Genomic DNA, 17,265 nt, shown 5'->3' on the forward strand with positions numbered 1-17,265 from the left:
GAATATAGTCCAATAACAAACAAACACAACTAGACCAGAGGAACAGATAAGATGGGGAACAAGGGGGGAAGGGGGTTAGGAAAAGGTTTATTCTGTATGAACTATATTCTGCAAGAATTAAAAGTATTTGCACACTTCTCACAGTTTTAACATTTTTTCAAAATTTGCATGGTATCCATGTATTAGATAAGATTAGTATTTTTTCCCCAAGATTAAATCTGTCATGATTAGGTGGCTTCAACATTTAAATTATTATTATTATTATTATTATTATTATTATTATTATTATTATTTAACTTCTTCAGCTCACACCCCATTCCCACATGGTTTCGAAGCTCCGCCCCCAGAATCTACGGTGGCCTGTAGAGAACATTCTTTATAAACTGACTGACATCCAAAACACAAACAGCATTCCGGACCGGAAGTCTGTTTTCCAAACAGGTTTTCTCAGCGACCAAATACACTTTCGCTAAGGCCACGGCTTAATCCATTTGTTTTTTTTTTTTATCATGTTCTACATATTTTCCAGGTTATTTGTAAAGCAAGGAATTAAAAAAAAATCCACTATTACAGCTTTAATACAAGCAACACGCTCCCGCTTACAAATCACGTGACGCTTCCTTGCGCGTTCTACAGTTGCTACGGTGATATGACTGACTTCTTAACCATCCAATCAACACGCTGCCGTTCATCACGAAGTTTCTGGCCAATGGTGGAGCAGGAGGCGGGACTTAGAGGTTATGGGGAAAACAGTGTGTGTGTGAGAAGCTGTCACTCAGTGGCCTGAGAAATGGCGCAGTCGTAGCTGTTCAGATAACACCCACACACTCACACACACACACACACTCATACACACACAGACACGCGCGCGCAGGACAGAAGGAAAGACCCTGCCAACTCCGGCCTCGGTGAGTTAACGCACAGCACTGAGTGAGTTGTTTTGTTTTGCTGCTGTTTTGTTTATTTTTGAACGCGCATGTGTGCACGTGCAGTAACTGTAGCGGTGTGTTTTTATAAAATGGTGGCTTCAGACACTGAAACAAGCAGCAGTCTGATCTAAAGTCAGATCTCTGATGAAGCTGAATGCTCTGTGTGTGTGTGTGTGTGTGTGTGTGTGTGTGTGTGTTGGAGTTAAAAATGGCGATCACCAGTGTGCAGGCCTTAGCACTGGTGAATGTGTAGCCTGCGGTTAATGTTACAGCGCGGTGCTGTAGGGCTTTACTGTCAACCAACTGTACACACACACACACACACACACACACACACACACACACGCACACACACACACACACACGCACACACACACACACACACAGACACACACAGAGTGAGTGAGAAAATAAACAAATAAAAACAAAAACCCTAATCGTGGATCTAAACCCCATACTGAATGCACATGATTATTGGTTTAGTTTTCAGCAGGAAGCTCGCGCTGTGCTTTGCTGTAATAATAACCGGCGTTAATGAAACTAATCCAACACAACACGGGAATTTATGTAGAAAAAACATATAAACTACACATCATTTAGCTTTCTAACTATCTTAACTAACTAACACTGACCAGTATCCAACAACAGAGATGTTAATTACCGTTAACGTCTCTGTTGTTGCTGTTGTTGTTGGACGCGACTGTTAAAACCGTAAACTAACGTTACACTCAACCACCTAGTTAACTAGTGAAGTTTAACCAGTAAATGAGTAACCCTTGCTATTAATAAAATGTCACAGAAATAGCGTCATGCTAGGGGAGCCAGGTAGCAAGAGTTAGCAAGCTAAGCTAGCATGTTACAGTGCTAGCAAACAAGCACTAGCTAACAAACAACCCGCTAGTTATTTAACACAGGACTGAATAAATAAAAGCAGAAAAAACATATCTAGATATAATGTGTCAAATGTTATTTATAGCTGGTAAATAAACTAAACTGTCTTGTTGTTCTGTCTGAAGACATGAAGACATTGTAGATAATGCTAGCCGTGTTTATTATTGGATAGTGAACTATAATGTAACACTAGCTCTATTCAAGAAGCATTAACATTAACAGTATCTTCAGCTTAGATGTCTAAACAGGCCATGTTTGTATTAATATACAGTATATATTTGTATAGTAAAAACTACTCTGAAGGTGTGTTTAAACCCAGAGGAGTCTTACACATCTCATACAGAAGATAATGTTAGTAGTAAATGCAGTCCATATGTGGACATGATGAGGTTTTTTTTTTTTTTCCCTCCATAGACACCCTGCTGCAGGCTCAAAAAGCCAAACCATTTGCCACACAGCAGGTTTTTTCAAAGAAAAAAACTTTACTGTGGAGTTTGTACACAGATGGCAGATCAACTATATCTGCTGATCGCACTGTTTAAGATTTAGACAAGTGTTTTTTATTTAATCCCAGTCTCACGAGTCCTCATGACACACACACACACTTCAGTATGTTTCCTTGCTCTAAGGGAGCTTTCACACCTATTAGTCTGGTTACGGTGTGCAAATCAGAGTGAAATTATTGCTTTTGGTTTGAGTTCACACTGAATGTAATTAAAGAAACTGGAAAAAATGTTGGTGGGGGGTTTATAGTGGTGAAAAGGCTCTCGTAAAACTCTTTCAGTAATCGGTAAGAAATACGGCGATGGAAAAAATGTAATCAAACCAAAAAAAAAAAAAGATTTTGGTAGAAATCACAGAGAACATGGAGTGCCGGCACTCAGTAGATTTACTAGCTACTAGTTTAAAACATTTGTGTTTCGCATACAGAGTTTACGGTCTCTTTTTGAAAGTAAATACTGAGCTACAGCTCTGTCTTTTGTCTCAGTTAAAGACCTCACATTTATCAAAATAACCGAAAATACGCGCCATGTTTGATTGACTTCTTGCACTCGGGTCAATTCAGAGTCGAATCGCTTTCTCACTGCGATTGAACCTCTCTAGAGTTCACTTGGAACCAGACTGAGACCACCTCGCTCAGGCGCTCTCGGACCGGTTGTTTTGGTCCGGACCTGAGTCGGTAGTGCTGCGTTCTCACCTGCCTAAAGAACCACACCAGGGTTCTAATCAAACGGACCAGGTGAAAGCACTAACTCAATCAGCTCTCTCCTAATGACGCCATGAGGTTAGAGTAAAGAAGCAAGGCGAACACCGAACACTAAAACCTGCACCCCTCAGGAACAGGAAGCACCACTGACTTTAAAAAGTTACACAGTAGTCTTGTTGGGAGTCTCCCACCGCCCGTCTTTCCGTCAGCTTTGGCTTCCACGCTGCGAGAAAATCACTTCCAGCGAGCTGTCGCTTTCAATCTCCGAAATGGTTTATTTTGACTTCCTTGCTTCCAGCCTACTGTTTTCATGTTTCCAAGGAAACAGCTGTTGCATGTTGCAGATGTGCGTCCAAATCCCTGCGGTGTCCTCCGGCAACAGGTGCCAAAATAAAGAAATGCAGGACAGCCCTGGCTGGATGTAAGTCCTGTTGCAAAACTGGACGCAAGGAGAGTTATCCAAACATGCGATGTGGACTGGATGATTTATACGCGCTGGACCGTGATCTACGCGCTAAACACTAGTGTAATTTGTCAACATGTTTTCCTTAAAGAGCAACACCAGTGACCTATATTCCTCCTGTCTCTCCCTCATTCATCGAGAACCTTTTGCATGACTGATCTCTGGAAACTTTTACATAATCATAGGCGGGTCAAGCGTGGAAAGACGCTCTCTGATTGATAGAATATTCACGGGTTACGGCTGCTCACGTGACAAATCGGCTCTCGAGTTGCTTGCTGGTAAACTGATCAGGCGTTCTTATGGTTGCAAAGTGCACATAATGCACATGAAGTTTTTTCCCTCTCTCCAGTGGTTTTTCCTCACCTCCAGAACGAGGTGTTTTTAAAAGCTTCTCAGTTCAAATAAGCAGTGATTTAGTGTGTGTTGATGACATGACGTCATTTTGGTGAAATCGCATTACTCTTGTGTAAACACAAACATTTGTCTTTTATTTTTAAATCGGTTATGTTTCATTTTAGAACATTACAAGTATACATATATTAGTGGTGTGTATGTGTGTGTGTGTGTGTATGTATATATATATATATATAATGAGTGTGTGTAAGGAATAAAACAAGACAGGAAAATAATCAATGATGGCATGGTGTGAAGCGGAGTTCCTGTTGCCATCCTGTAACAGTTGATTATTTTTCCAATAATTTTCCAACAATTGTAAGCTTTTATTCCTCTTATACCACAGCAATTTGCCAACAATTCAAATTATCTTATCCATTTGTAGTTACATTTAATGAACATCCAGGAAACAAGGTAGTTTCTGGTATCATTTCTAGCAGCTGTAGACAGTTGTTTCCTCACCAGCGTCTGTGTTTTTTTTTTTTTCATTTAAACACAAGAAACACAAGGAACACATCTTGTATGAAAGCGTAAACTCCTCTCTCCTGTGTTGGAAAACTTACTGACTGTTACAAAGCACTGACACCGGAGACTCCTTCTATAAATGTCTCCTTACTGAAAATGGTCACGTTTACATGGACACTTTTTGTTTCAATCGGAATGAAATCAATCAGATTAATTAATCCGATCGCAGTGTTTACAAGAACGCGGATTTGATCTTCGGACATGCGCACAGTGCACGATTACACGTTTCCCGCCGTTCCAACATGCAGATGCTAGCAGCCATTGCTTCTTTTTTTCGTTTTGAAAAGCAGACTTAACATTTGCCTATTTCAGCTGCTAATTAGAAGACGACAAGCGCGTGATGTGTTGTGCGGTACTGCGTGTATTTATCAAGCAGTTAAAATGCCCCTTCCCGAGCCCAGAACAAGGCGTCTGTGGATGAGGGTCCGAAGCAAGGACCGGTGGGACAACGTCGTCTTGCACCACTTCACAGACGAGGAGTGGAAGGAGAATTTTAGGATGACACGACAGTCATTAATGACACTATGCTCCATGGTGGAGGGGAACATGGCACCTGGTGAGGCTACAGTCAGAGCCCCAATGCCGCTGACAGCCGTGCGTCATACGTCATTACGTGATTTGTACGTCATTGCACACGCGCAGAACTATCTGGTTTCATTTTCAATCCGATGAAGTGTTTACATGTCCTCTCCATCGGATTAGAAAAGGTTTAAACCACCCCTTGGTTTCCTTCTGACGAAACATTTTGAGAATTCAACAGCACTGTGGTTTAAAGAGTATTACACACATCCTAGGAATGTAACGACACATAGCGTCATATAGTATTGTTCATATGTCTGCATACCGAGCAATACATATAGCAGACTGCTCAATAAAGGAGGCTTTTCTTCTTAAAATGCAGCTTATATTACATGAGGTGTAAACATTTAAACTTAATCAAGCCCACACTACTTCCTCTGAAGAAGTAGCTGCTTCTTTATGTCGAATCAGGAGAGGCTACTGGGGTTTTAAAAAAACATGCTTCTCCTAAGCACACTGGTTTTTTACAATCTCTGTTTACACAGCAATGGCTACGGAGTAGTCACCAAGGTCTGGTGTTTGGGAGCGCTTTGTCTTCTCGTGTAATTTATGATTGCCATTGAGCTGTGGAGAGATCACAGTATACAGAGTCCACCAGTTGTGTGTACAGTACACTGGTACTAATACTGCAAACACATCCACACACCCTTCTGTGTTGGTCTCTAATGGTGCTTTCACATATGCAGTGTTTATTTGGTTTGAATTGAACCCTGGTGCGTTTTCCATATAAGAACCAAAACAACCGGACTGAGAACGTCTCCGTGAGGTGGTCACTGTATGGTCCCAGTCGAGCTCTAACGCCATTCATCTGCAGTGAGAAAGCGATTCAATCCTGAATCGCCTCAAATACAGGAAGTGAACCAAACACGCCACATGTTCTGAGTTGCGGACGATATTTAAGACACAGTATTTAAAAACACAAGTAGCTAGCAGTAGCCCTGTGATTTAGACACGCCCCCTCGTGAGTCACACCACTGAAAACTTAGCAATGTTTCGTTTTGCTACATTTTAATAAACAACTTTTGTTTTATTACACGCTGCTAAAAATCTGAATGGATCGCACAGACTCTGTATTTACGTTTCAGTTACTGTACCTTTATAACATTTTAAATGTTTAATCAAATGAAATCTTAAGACTTTTAGGCAGTGCTGATTTTTTGCTGAATCGAATATGTATCATAGCTTATCGAATTTGAATTTTATGTATTTTTACACCTCTAATGCCTGGCTTAGTGTTAATGCTGTTGCAATGTTGAAAGTAAGCGTAGATTTAAGGCTAGATTGGGTTCTAGAAACTTTTTTTTTTTTTCCTTCGGCTTTTGGAAAAATGCAAAAAAAAAAAAAAAGTGCTACTTAACCCCCGCTCAGCGCGTTCATGTCCTTGGATTCTTTTCTAAATTACAAACCTGTATTTTACACCAGGCCTATAAATACTGTTACAGTCAACTTGAAACACCCCGAAAGGTTGCACTAACGGTCTTTCTCTTTAAAACAATGGTGTCTGTAAACTTAGACGTGTAATTAGGAAATCTGTGTTTTGAACGATTTCCTACTTTGCAGGAGAAGTTTCTTTTATTTGGTATTCACATCCTTAGTTTGGCTGTTAAACATTAGTTTGGCTGAAACTGGAGCACAGTGCCTGTGTGTATTGGAGCATTTTACTCCTCCTGTAGCGTGTTTTCTGCTTAGTGGACTGGTTTTACTGCCGCGCATTCACCAAAGTCCATAGGTATTTACAGGCTAAATATTAGCTGTAAATTAGGTTAGGTGTACCTGACCCAACCTACACTGGTGTATTGTCATATAATCATAATGTGGTGTTTCGTAAGGTGCGGTTTATTTATTTGTATTAAACAGGGCTAGGCCACAGATATACATTTTAAATACGATAACAGGAGCACGTCACTCACGCAGGGTTTTGTTGGTCAGCACTTCAACAAAAAAGGAATCCAAGCAAGCATTTGTTCAGGACATTCGGGAAATGGATGTGTGGATGTGACATTTGTTCATCACTTGGTTGCGTCTCAGCTTTGATTAAAGACACAGCAAAGCTTTTTAAAAAAAAAAAAAAAAAAAAAAACCTGTAAGAGTGAGCTGACCAACATAACACTATAGCAAGGCCGCTCCCTCCAGGCAAGAATGCACAGAGAGGAGCAATTAGAGCTGCACCAACCCCATTTTTTTCCTTTTTCCTATACAGATGAACAAAGCACAGAACGTCTTCTGATACAAGATACTTACTTTTTTTATAGTAACAAAGCCGCCTCTTTGCAAGCATCAGTTGCCAGGTTGTGTGAAATATCAGCGACACGATGGTGTAAAAATCCAGTGGATCAAATCTGACGCATGGATACCGATACTGGTATCGGGTGTACGATATTGTGCTCATTTACTCAGACTTGTAAAAATGCTCTTGTATCACCTTATACGATGTGACATAAGCCTAGCACATGTTAAAGAACAGATGACACAAAGGACAGTGATCTGGACATATTTCACTATTAATTATTAAAACATAGCAGACTGCAAAATGTACTATACAATACAAGTAACTAGTTAAAACATCGTAAACATAAAACTCTGCTAGCAGCACGTAGGTGCAACAGACACTCCAGCAAATGCAGGCTAAGCAAGAAGAAAAGTCTGGACAACGCTAGGTGAGTGAAAATAACAGCTCATACCCAGTATGTTGTTCTTGACAATCAGCTATTAGCGATGATTGACAAGAAGTCCCTTTCCAGATTAAAACAAAGCCCGCTCTTCTCCACTCGATCCAAGCTAACTAATGTAGCTAGCTAATGTACTTTATTTAAAATCAAGTAGCTAACATCGTAAAGAACGTACCTAGTAGCCTAAGTACATGAACACGCAAGTGTGCAATTTTTATGACTGTGTAAAGTGGGGAAATGTAAACAGAGCGAAATAAAAGTACTTTCCTCATTTCAGGATCATTACTGCTATCATTGAGTACCAGAAATACAGTATGTACTCTGTCTGAAAAAATGGTATTTATTGCATCTTTCCATCCTACCAGTATTCTGTAAAGGATTGGTACATCACTAATGGTAATATGTTGTCCATGATGGTAACGTTGCATCTGTTTAACGTCATATTATACTTAGATAAAGCCAATATACTCTCACTAGCCACATTATTAGGAACACTTCTCAGAAGTTCATTGTGGCATGGATTGCACAAGGTGTTGGAAACTTTCCTTTGAGATTCTGGTCCATGTGGACATGGTCGCTGCACACACATGCCATGAATGCCCTGTTCTACCCTGTCCCAAAGGTGCTTTACTGGATTCAGATCTGGTCACTGGGGAGGTCGTTGAAGTGCACTGACCTCTTATTTGTGGAACCAGTTTGAGATGACTTGTGCTTTGTGGCATTACGATGGAAGTAGCCGTTATGATGAGTAAATTGTGGTGGTAAAGGGATTCAGGCGGTCAGCAACAATACTCAGGCTGTGGCATTCAAGTGACATTTAGTTGGTATTAAGCGGCCCAACGTGTGCCAAGAAAACATTCCCCACAGCGTCACACCACCACCACCAGCCTGAACTGTTAACACAACTCTAGAGTCTATGGATTCATGCTCTTAATGCTAAATTCTGACCCTACCACCTGCATGTCACAGCAGAAATCAGGATTCACTAGTCCATCAAACCATGTGATGTTCTTCCCGTCTTCAGTTGTCCAGTTTCGGTGAGCCCGTTCCCGCTGTATCCTCAGATCCCTGTTCTTGGCTGACAGAAGTGGAACCCGATCTTTGGTCTTCTGCTGTTGTAGCCTATCCAACTCAAGGTTAGACGTGTTGAGATGCTTTTCTGCTCACTACGTTTGAGTTACTGTAGCCTTCCTGTCAGCTCAAACCAATCTGGCCAGTCTCCTCCCACCTCTCTCATCAACAAGTTGTTAGTGTACGGTTTTTGTTTTCCGCACCATTCCGTGTAAACTCTAGAGGTTTGTGTGTGCAAGTCCCAGGAACTCAGCAGTTTCTGAAATACTCAAACCAGCCTGTCTGGCATTAACAACCGTGCCATGGTCAAAGTCACTGATCTCCCTTGCACCCCCCATTCTAATGGTTGATGTGAACATTACCTGAAGCTCTTGACCTGTATCTGCACGATTTTATGCATTACAGTGAGCAGGCGTATTGGTGTTCCTAATAAAGTGGATCTGGGATGATAATAGGTTGTGTAATATGCAGGGTTTCTCCTCTCCTGTTTTCAGTTCGTTTTTCCCTGGCAGCGTTTGTTTCAGTCAAGTGAATAATTAATTTGCCCAAATTTCATTCAAAGGACAAACTATTTATCTGACTAGTCTGCCGTAACGTAACGTATGAGTAACGTAAAGTACGTAACGTAAAGTATGAGAATGTGTCATCATTGTCGTTCCAGTACTGGCTTATCAAACTATACAGGGCATTTCATGATGTATCTGTACTGTAAGTCGTGGTGTATGGTGTATCTCTAAGAACTTAAAGGAATTCTACCTTTGTGTATGTTAGTTCATGTCTTCAGTCATGTAAAAGAAAAAAAATATATTCATTTTGTACCTCAAAACATCATTAAATCTTTGCCCACCTCTGATTAACTGATTTTTATACATTATTTCACACCTGATATATACCATTTCATTTAGAATTGTGGCTGTTTTGGGAATTATGTGTTCATTTCTTTAATATTTCAGATTAAACAAGGTGACTTTGCAACACTCTTTCAGCTATGCAGATCCGCCTGCAGGATTATGTTGCTCTTGGCCAGTGCTTAAGTTCTGTATTTTGTCCTCTTTTACTGTTCTCAGATTCACTGAGCGCTAAATTAACGGTCTGTGTAGCTTTGCATTGCCCTCTGCAGAGTGCATACAGAGCGGAGTGGGGCCGACGATCACAGGAGCACCTCAGACTGTGAGGATTTCACACCAGAAAACGAAAACTACGATTTTTAGTTTGTAGCTGAGCTACAAGTGCCATTCTCAAACATTGAGATCTCGGTTACGGTTAAAGGATAAAGACTTCTGGATAAAGGCTTTATTAATTACTGCTCATGAGACGTGACTCTCCAGTTCATGTTCTCCTTAACTCCTGGGGTGTTTAGTGCAAATAATCATAAATGGTTCATTTCACTGGAAGGGGAAGATACTTCTGCAATTGTAACATGCAAATTATTGTAATTGCGTAAGTAAACTAAGTGTCATTTTTGCAATGTTAACTGTAATGTTTAGACTTGTAATGTTTTGCACTGTCAGAGTACATTATGAAAACACTCCCATCTCTGTAAATCGATCCTCTCTCTCGCAACATTACTTAAGACATGTATCTAGAAATCTTCTCCTGTCCATATAGTGCTTAATTTGAGTGTTGCTTTTTGCTGAAATTTTGCTAAATAGGAAGCAGTAGTGTGAGTTATGACGTCTTTTCTAGCGACTCACCTTCAAAGTGCCCCTGAAATCAAAGTGGCTCTTTCAGAGCTTCTTATCCCTTAGTATTATGGACACCAGTACGATACTATAACTAGAAAAAAAAAATAGTTTTGGAGATATTCTCGTTTTAATTTTGTAGTTTCTGTTTTAGGAAAACTATCCTATTCTAGGATTTTTTTTTTTTATTATTATTTTTTTTTTTATAGAAATGATTATCTGATGAGGAAATCCTGACTCAGGTTATGATAATAGTAGTTAAGCAGTTAGCTTGTTCCTTCTAGTTAACTAGTTTTAAACTAGTCATGATGATGACTTGGTTATGTACAGCAGTAGTTTTTAATGACTCACTCAGCTTGACAGTTTTCAGTTCACTCTTCAGTCCTGGTTCAGTCTCCTACATTTCTGACTCCTGGTCCACGGCTTGAACCTCCCAGTTTAACGTGAAAACTCTCAGCACTGCAGTTTTTCTCCAACTTCAGCATTTTTTAAAAAAAAAAAATTAAATCAGGTCATTCTCTGGTTCTTCAGAACTGAAATTAGGGAAGTTCATGCTTTACTGGATGGAAGATTGTGAGACTGAGATTGGAGAGCTGACTCCTTGTTTCAGTGGAATATAGGCTAAATTGCCCTGATATGCCGAACTATTGATGTAAAAATCCATTGATTAGAAGTGTAGATTAAGATCCAGTCCAGTTCAAAATATGCTCTAACAGCCATGATGTGTGAAATTAGTTATTAGTAATTAGTTGAGGTACAGCTGAGGAGAAACATTTACATACACTTAGGCTAAAAACATTCAAATTCAGTTTTTCACAACTCCGCACATCTCATGTTTCCATACATTTCCTGTGTTGCGTCAATTAGGGGGTCTGTTTTATTTCCTTAAGAGGTCATTTCAAAATAGTAGCCAAGAAACAAATATATTTCATCGTTTATTTAGTAGAACAGATTTTCAGAGGGTCAAAACTTTACATCCACTTTATTTTAGTATTTGTTGATGTTGTCTTTTTAATTGCTTGAACTTGAATCAAGCGCTTGGCGTAGCCTTCTACTAGCAGGGCTCCTTGCTTAGACACCATTTTTCAGTTCCGTCTTCGACTTTTCAGGCCATTCAGGTCAGGACTTTGGGATGGCAACTCCAGTACTTTCACTTCGTTGTCTTTAAGCCAGTCACAGCTTTGGAGGTTTGCTTAGGATCATTGTCCTGCTGGTAGACCCAGTTGTGACCAGGTTTTAACTTTCTTGAGGTGTTGCTTCAGTATTTCTAGTTAAACCTCCTTCCTCATGATTCCATCGATTTTTCTGAAGTGCACCAGTCCCTTTTCCAGAAAAACACCCCCACAGCGTGATTCCGCCACCCCTGCGCTGCACAGCTGGAATGGTGTTCTCAGGATTAAAAGCCTTACCCTTTTTCCTCCACACACAGCACTGATCATTATGGCCTAACAGATCTTTTTTTCATCTGAGCAGAGAACAGTCCTCCAAAGGGTTAGTTCTTCATCCTGGTGAACACCTGCATACTTCCGGCGTACTGAAGCCAGACTGTCTTCCTTGTGTATCAGCCTATCAGGCCATGGTGATGAAAGAATCTTTTAGTGTTGGATGTACACATTTGGTACCTGACGCCTCCAGCTTCTTCACCACTTCCTTGATTGTTGTCTTGGTGTTGACTTGAACCTTTCACACCAAAGTGCGTCCATCCCCGGGGTTAAAATTTCCCTCTTTCCTTGAACAGTGCAGTGTCTCTGGTCTCAAGATTTTATATTAATTTTTAAATGCATTTATTATATTTGAATATTAGTATATTTGAATGCAATTTTTGTAGATACTTGTGGTACCTTCAGTTGTTTGGAAATTGCTCCTACGGAGTTTTGTAGGTCCACAGTTTTTTTGGATTTCCCATGGCGTAAAGAGCAAAATCGTATAGGCCCTTAATTACAGCCACAGATGAACACTCAGTTAACTCCTATTTTTGACAACTGGGCAGAAGCTTGAAAAGGTGCAAATACACTTCACTTTCATCGAATGCATGCGTGCAGCTGCTATGTGTGCGACTTTGTTTACATACTATCTTTCATATCTTATGTACATGTGGAGGATTAAAAGCAGTGTCCACTAGATAGCACGTCAGAGCCAAAACATGTCTGTCCATCTGGTTTCTGAGTCGAACATAGTGTTAAACACACTGACGGGCTGTTTCTCATCGACATTCTGCTGTCGATGTGGGTGTCATTGGGCCGCGTCTCAAAGTATTTACTCACGTAGAAAATCCAGAGGACTGGTACCCAAAACACACCTCAGTATGTTTAAGAAGTTTAATACTTTAATGTTAATACTTAACACTGGTCTAGAACAGTACATAAGCATGCGATTCGAGACATGAGGTTTCTTCACCTACTTGCCAAAAAAAAAAAAAAAGTGTGGTAACATGAAATATGTGGAGGTGTGACCAACTAAAATAGAAAATCTTTAGCCTATATGTGTGTGTTTGTGTGTGTGTGTGTGTGTGTGTGTGTGTGTGTACACTTTTGACCTCAACTGTACAATCTGTTTAGTACAGCTCCAGTCATCACAAACAAATGGTGACAATCTTCGGCTTGTGGTTTAATACGCTCCAACAGCTCTCTGTTTTATTTACAGTGTTTTATTTCACAGCAATTTGTCAATAATTACAGGTTTTATTTATCAATGAATGACATGTTACACATTTTATCAGTTTATGACTGCAGTTAATATTGTGGATGTTAGAAACACAGTCAGATTTCAGACCTCTACAGCTCAGTGGTATTAGCTATAATATCTTTAAAAAAAAAAAAAAAAAAAAAAAAAGTGTGTGTATATGTACAGTACATATGTACACTATATAGACAAAAGTATTGGGACACATCTCTTAATTATTGAATTCAGGTGTTTCAATCAGACCCATTGCCACAGGTGTATAAAATCAAGCACCTTGCCGTGCAGTCTGCATTTACAAACCTTTGTGGGGAAAAAAAAAAATTGTTTGTTCTGAAGAGCTCATTGAAATCAAGCGTGGCACTGTGATAGGATGCCACCTTTGCAATAAGTCAGTTTGTGAAATTTCATCCCTGTTAGATATTCCACAGTCAACTGTAAGTGGTATCATTGCAAAGTGGAAACATGTAGGAGCAACAGCAACTCAGCCACGAAGCAGAAGACCACGTAAAGACACAGAGCGGGGTGCTGAGGCGCATGGTGCGTGAAAGTCACCAGCGCTCTGCTGATGCCGTGGCTGAAGAGTTCCAAACTTCCACCGGCATTAATATCAGCACCAGAACAGTGCGGCGAGAGCTTCGTGGAATGGGTTTCCATAGCTGAGCAGCTGCATGCAAGCCTCAAGTCACCACGTACAGTGCCAAGCGTCGGATGGAGTGGAGTAAAGCACGCCGTCACTGGAGTCTGGAGCAGTGGAAACGTGTTGTGTGGAGTGACCAATCACGCTTGTTTGGCGAGTCTGGGTTTGGCGGTTGCCAGGAGAATGTTATCTGCCTGACTGCATTGTGCCATGTGTAAAGTGTGGTGGAGGGGGATAATGGTATGGGGCTGTTTTTCAGGGGTTGGGCTTGGCCCCTTAGTTCAGGTGTAAGGAACTCTTAATGCTTCAGCATACCAAGACATTTTGGACAATGTTATGCTTCCAACTTTGTGGGAACAGTTTGGGGAAGGCCCTTTTCTATTCCAGCATGAATGAGCCCCAGTGCACAAAGCAAGGTCCATAAAGACATGGCTGGATGAGTTTGATGTTGAAGAACTTGACTGGCCCGCACAGAGCCCTGACCTCAACCCCATCGAACACCCTCGTGATCAGTGTCTGACCTCACGAATGCTCTACGGGTTGACTGGGCAAAAATTCCCACAGAAAGACTCTAAAAGCTGACAGCTGCTATTGTTATTGTGTAGTTGCACTCAATTTGCTACAGCCTACTGTACTTTTGGGTTTTTTTTGTATTTGTATTTGTTATTGTTTTGTACATAAGTCAATATTGCACATAGAGATATACTTCATGTTACTGCTACATGTGAACACATTACTGTTACTACATGTACTGTACTATTGTTTTGCACAAGTCAACATTGCACGCTCACACATACAGATGTACATAGTCTATATTTCTATATACATAATCTATATTTCTACTTCTGCAACATAGCTACACTTTATTATGTTTGTTTGTATGTATGTGTATGTCTGTTTTTATTTTCTATCTTGGCATTCAGTGTGGACAGCAAAGAAAGAATTTCATTGTACAGGGAAGCTTGGTTTCCTCACTGTGCACATGACAATAAACGCTTTGAATCTTGAATCTTGAAAAGCTTGTGGAAAGAGTGGAAGCTGTTAGAGCTGCAAAGAGGGGACCAACGCCATATTAATGTCTATGTATTTAGAATGCGATGTCCTTAAAGTCCCTGTTGGTGTAATGGTCAGGCGTCCCAATACTTCTGTTGATATTGTGTGTGTGTGTGTGTGTGTGTGTGTGTGTGTGTGTGTATACACACGCACACGCACACACACACACACACACACAGTATATATGTATATAAGCCCATATCAGTACAAATGTTATTTGCTTTTAATTTCGTTTTATATTTGCAAGGGTAACTTCATGAAAGCAAACACATTTAAGGTGAAAAGGTGAAAGTTTCTGGGAAGAATGATGGTTGTGAAATTAATTCCAGATAACATGAATTTCAAGCCATCAGCAACCCGAATGTTTAATTAGAGTGAAACTGATGATTCACATGGGTGTGGGCTGCACAACTCCCCCAAACTCTACAGATCAGAGCTGAACACATTCTCTCTGTGTGAGACTGTCTGTGTGTGTGTGAGACTGTCTGCGTGTGTGTGTGTGTGTGTGTGTGTGTGTGTGTGTGACTGTCTGTGTTTTTCCTGTTTTCTTCTTGCTTTAGGACCCCTCCTAAACTGGCTCCTGTGTGTGTGTGTGTGTGTGTGTGTGTGTGTGTGTGTGTGTGTGTGTGTGTGTGTGTGTGTGTGCTGAATTAGCAGTGGGATTAAGCTGCAGGTGCACGTTTAGACAGCTTTCTAAAAGCTTTTACACTTTACATTTATTTTCTCAGTAATTTATCTGCACTTTATCCATGAGTGTTTATCTGCATTTGGCCCGGAGCACAGATCAGAGCTGAAGTGTAGAGAAGTGGTTTGCGCTTGTCAGAGTTTGAAGGTAATAAATTTTAGTTACACATGTTTGAGCCTGATTTTTATTATCAGCATGCTGATCGAGTGGACGTCTGATGAAACACTGAGACTGGAGATGGCTTATTAATTACAGCCTTCTGTTCAGAGATACTTACCTTACAGTACACTCGGACGAGTTCTCACCCAAAATTACACTAGAAGAGCAGTCTGGGGGTTGTTGTTTTTTTTTTTTGTTTTTTTTTTGTTTTTTTTTGGTCGCTCCAACAAAAACGTCAGTTGAGCCAATTGACGTTAATCTGAAATGATTGACGTTTGCGCAGGTGTTTTGAAGTCCCTGATATTAATTGGCCCACTTGAAGCCCCGCCCACTTCCATAGATCTCTCCTCCATACATCTCTTCTTAGTAATGTTTTTACTGCTTGAAAAATACACTGACGCAGCAACCTCTCCTTCTGGCAGGGTAACTGAACAATGTTTATTAATGTAAAATTAAATCTGTCATATGTCATATATTCAACTGGACAAGTATATAGTTAAGATCAGTTAAGTACATTTATTATGGATTTCACCAAAAATGTTCAAATTTTCCCAAATTCTGAAATGTAATATTTCGACTACATTCCCTTTTTAGCGAAAAGAGGAAAAAGGCAGAAAATTTTGACCAAAAAAAGATTAATATTTTAAATTTAAATAAATTCCATGATGCTGCACTTAATCTATAAAACTGCAAAATGTTGCATTTTTAGAGTTTTTTCTTTTTTCCAGTTTTTGTTCTTTCTTTCTTTCTTTCTTTTTAATTTTTATTATTTATTATACATAAATGATAGTTAAAAAATAAAGTAATTTTTGCAGACATTAAATTAAACAAGAGATTAAACAAAGTATTATCAAACATGTTGTTTATTTCTTATTTCTTAAATGCAACACTACTATATTGCTGGCAGTTTTTTTTTTTCCCCTCAAACCTGGATATTGTGATACTTACGGTGTATAGTAGAAATGACTTTGGGAATCGTGCGCACCCCTGCTGGGCTGCCAGATCTTTGTGAAAGTTAACAGGGCTTTATTTTCTTTCTCTGACTGGCATACCATCGGCTCACAGAACCTACATGACCAGTTGGGAAAGTACAAATCAAAATGTATAGTCAGGACATGTAATGCACTTATCCCCAGGTGCCTGGACTAGTCACTTGCCCACTCCTGTATGTGGATATGGATGGTATAGTAGTGATCCAGTGTGTGTCCTTGCGTTAAGCTCTGTCTCAGTGCTGTGAGTGGATAGGCCATGTGATTTTACTCAAATGGTTATATCAGCAAACTGGCTTGTTTGGAAAAGATTTCACCATTGTCAAAAAGTAAGCCAGAGTGAACTCTGAGGTCACTGGATCAGGACATTCGGGGATTTTCAGCCGGGTTGGATTATGTTGTGATTTCTGTTATCAGAGCCGTAGACTGGAAACGCACCGTCCTTTCAGTAGCAGAACCTAATGTACTCAGAGTGCGTTTCGAGTGATTAGTCATCTGCTCGAGGTGTGAAGAGCGCTGCCTCTGCGAAATGTAAACGACTTTCAGGCCTGAAGTGTCAGTCTGACGTGTTAGATGAAGCAGGCACTCACACAAACGGTTCATGTTATTAAAATGTGATCCAAACGGATTCCTCCATCATGAGGCACAGTT

At 40.2% G+C, this 17,265-nt stretch overlaps 1 protein-coding gene across 6 annotated transcripts in view; it reads left to right on the forward strand.

Annotated features, from left to right (window-relative positions):
* The first annotated feature begins 736 nt into the window (after window positions 1–736).
* Window positions 737–17,265, forward strand: part of LOC113545425 (NEDD4-like E3 ubiquitin-protein ligase WWP1) — a 46,150-nt gene continuing 29,621 nt past the window's right edge. For 4 of the 6 annotated variants that reach the window (XM_053234215.1, XM_053234207.1, XM_034305371.2 and 1 more), the window contains exon 1: window positions 755–908. The gene's annotated coding sequence lies outside the window, so the exon portion shown is untranslated. Of the gene's footprint in view, window positions 909–17,265 lie in introns of all 6 variants that reach the window. The other 2 variants (XM_053234225.1, XM_053234224.1) reach the window with 2 other exon arrangements.

Source organism: Pangasianodon hypophthalmus, chromosome 1 (assembly GCF_027358585.1).
Source record: "Pangasianodon hypophthalmus isolate fPanHyp1 chromosome 1, fPanHyp1.pri, whole genome shotgun sequence".
NCBI classification, from domain to species: Eukaryota; Metazoa; Chordata; class Actinopteri; order Siluriformes; family Pangasiidae; genus Pangasianodon; species Pangasianodon hypophthalmus.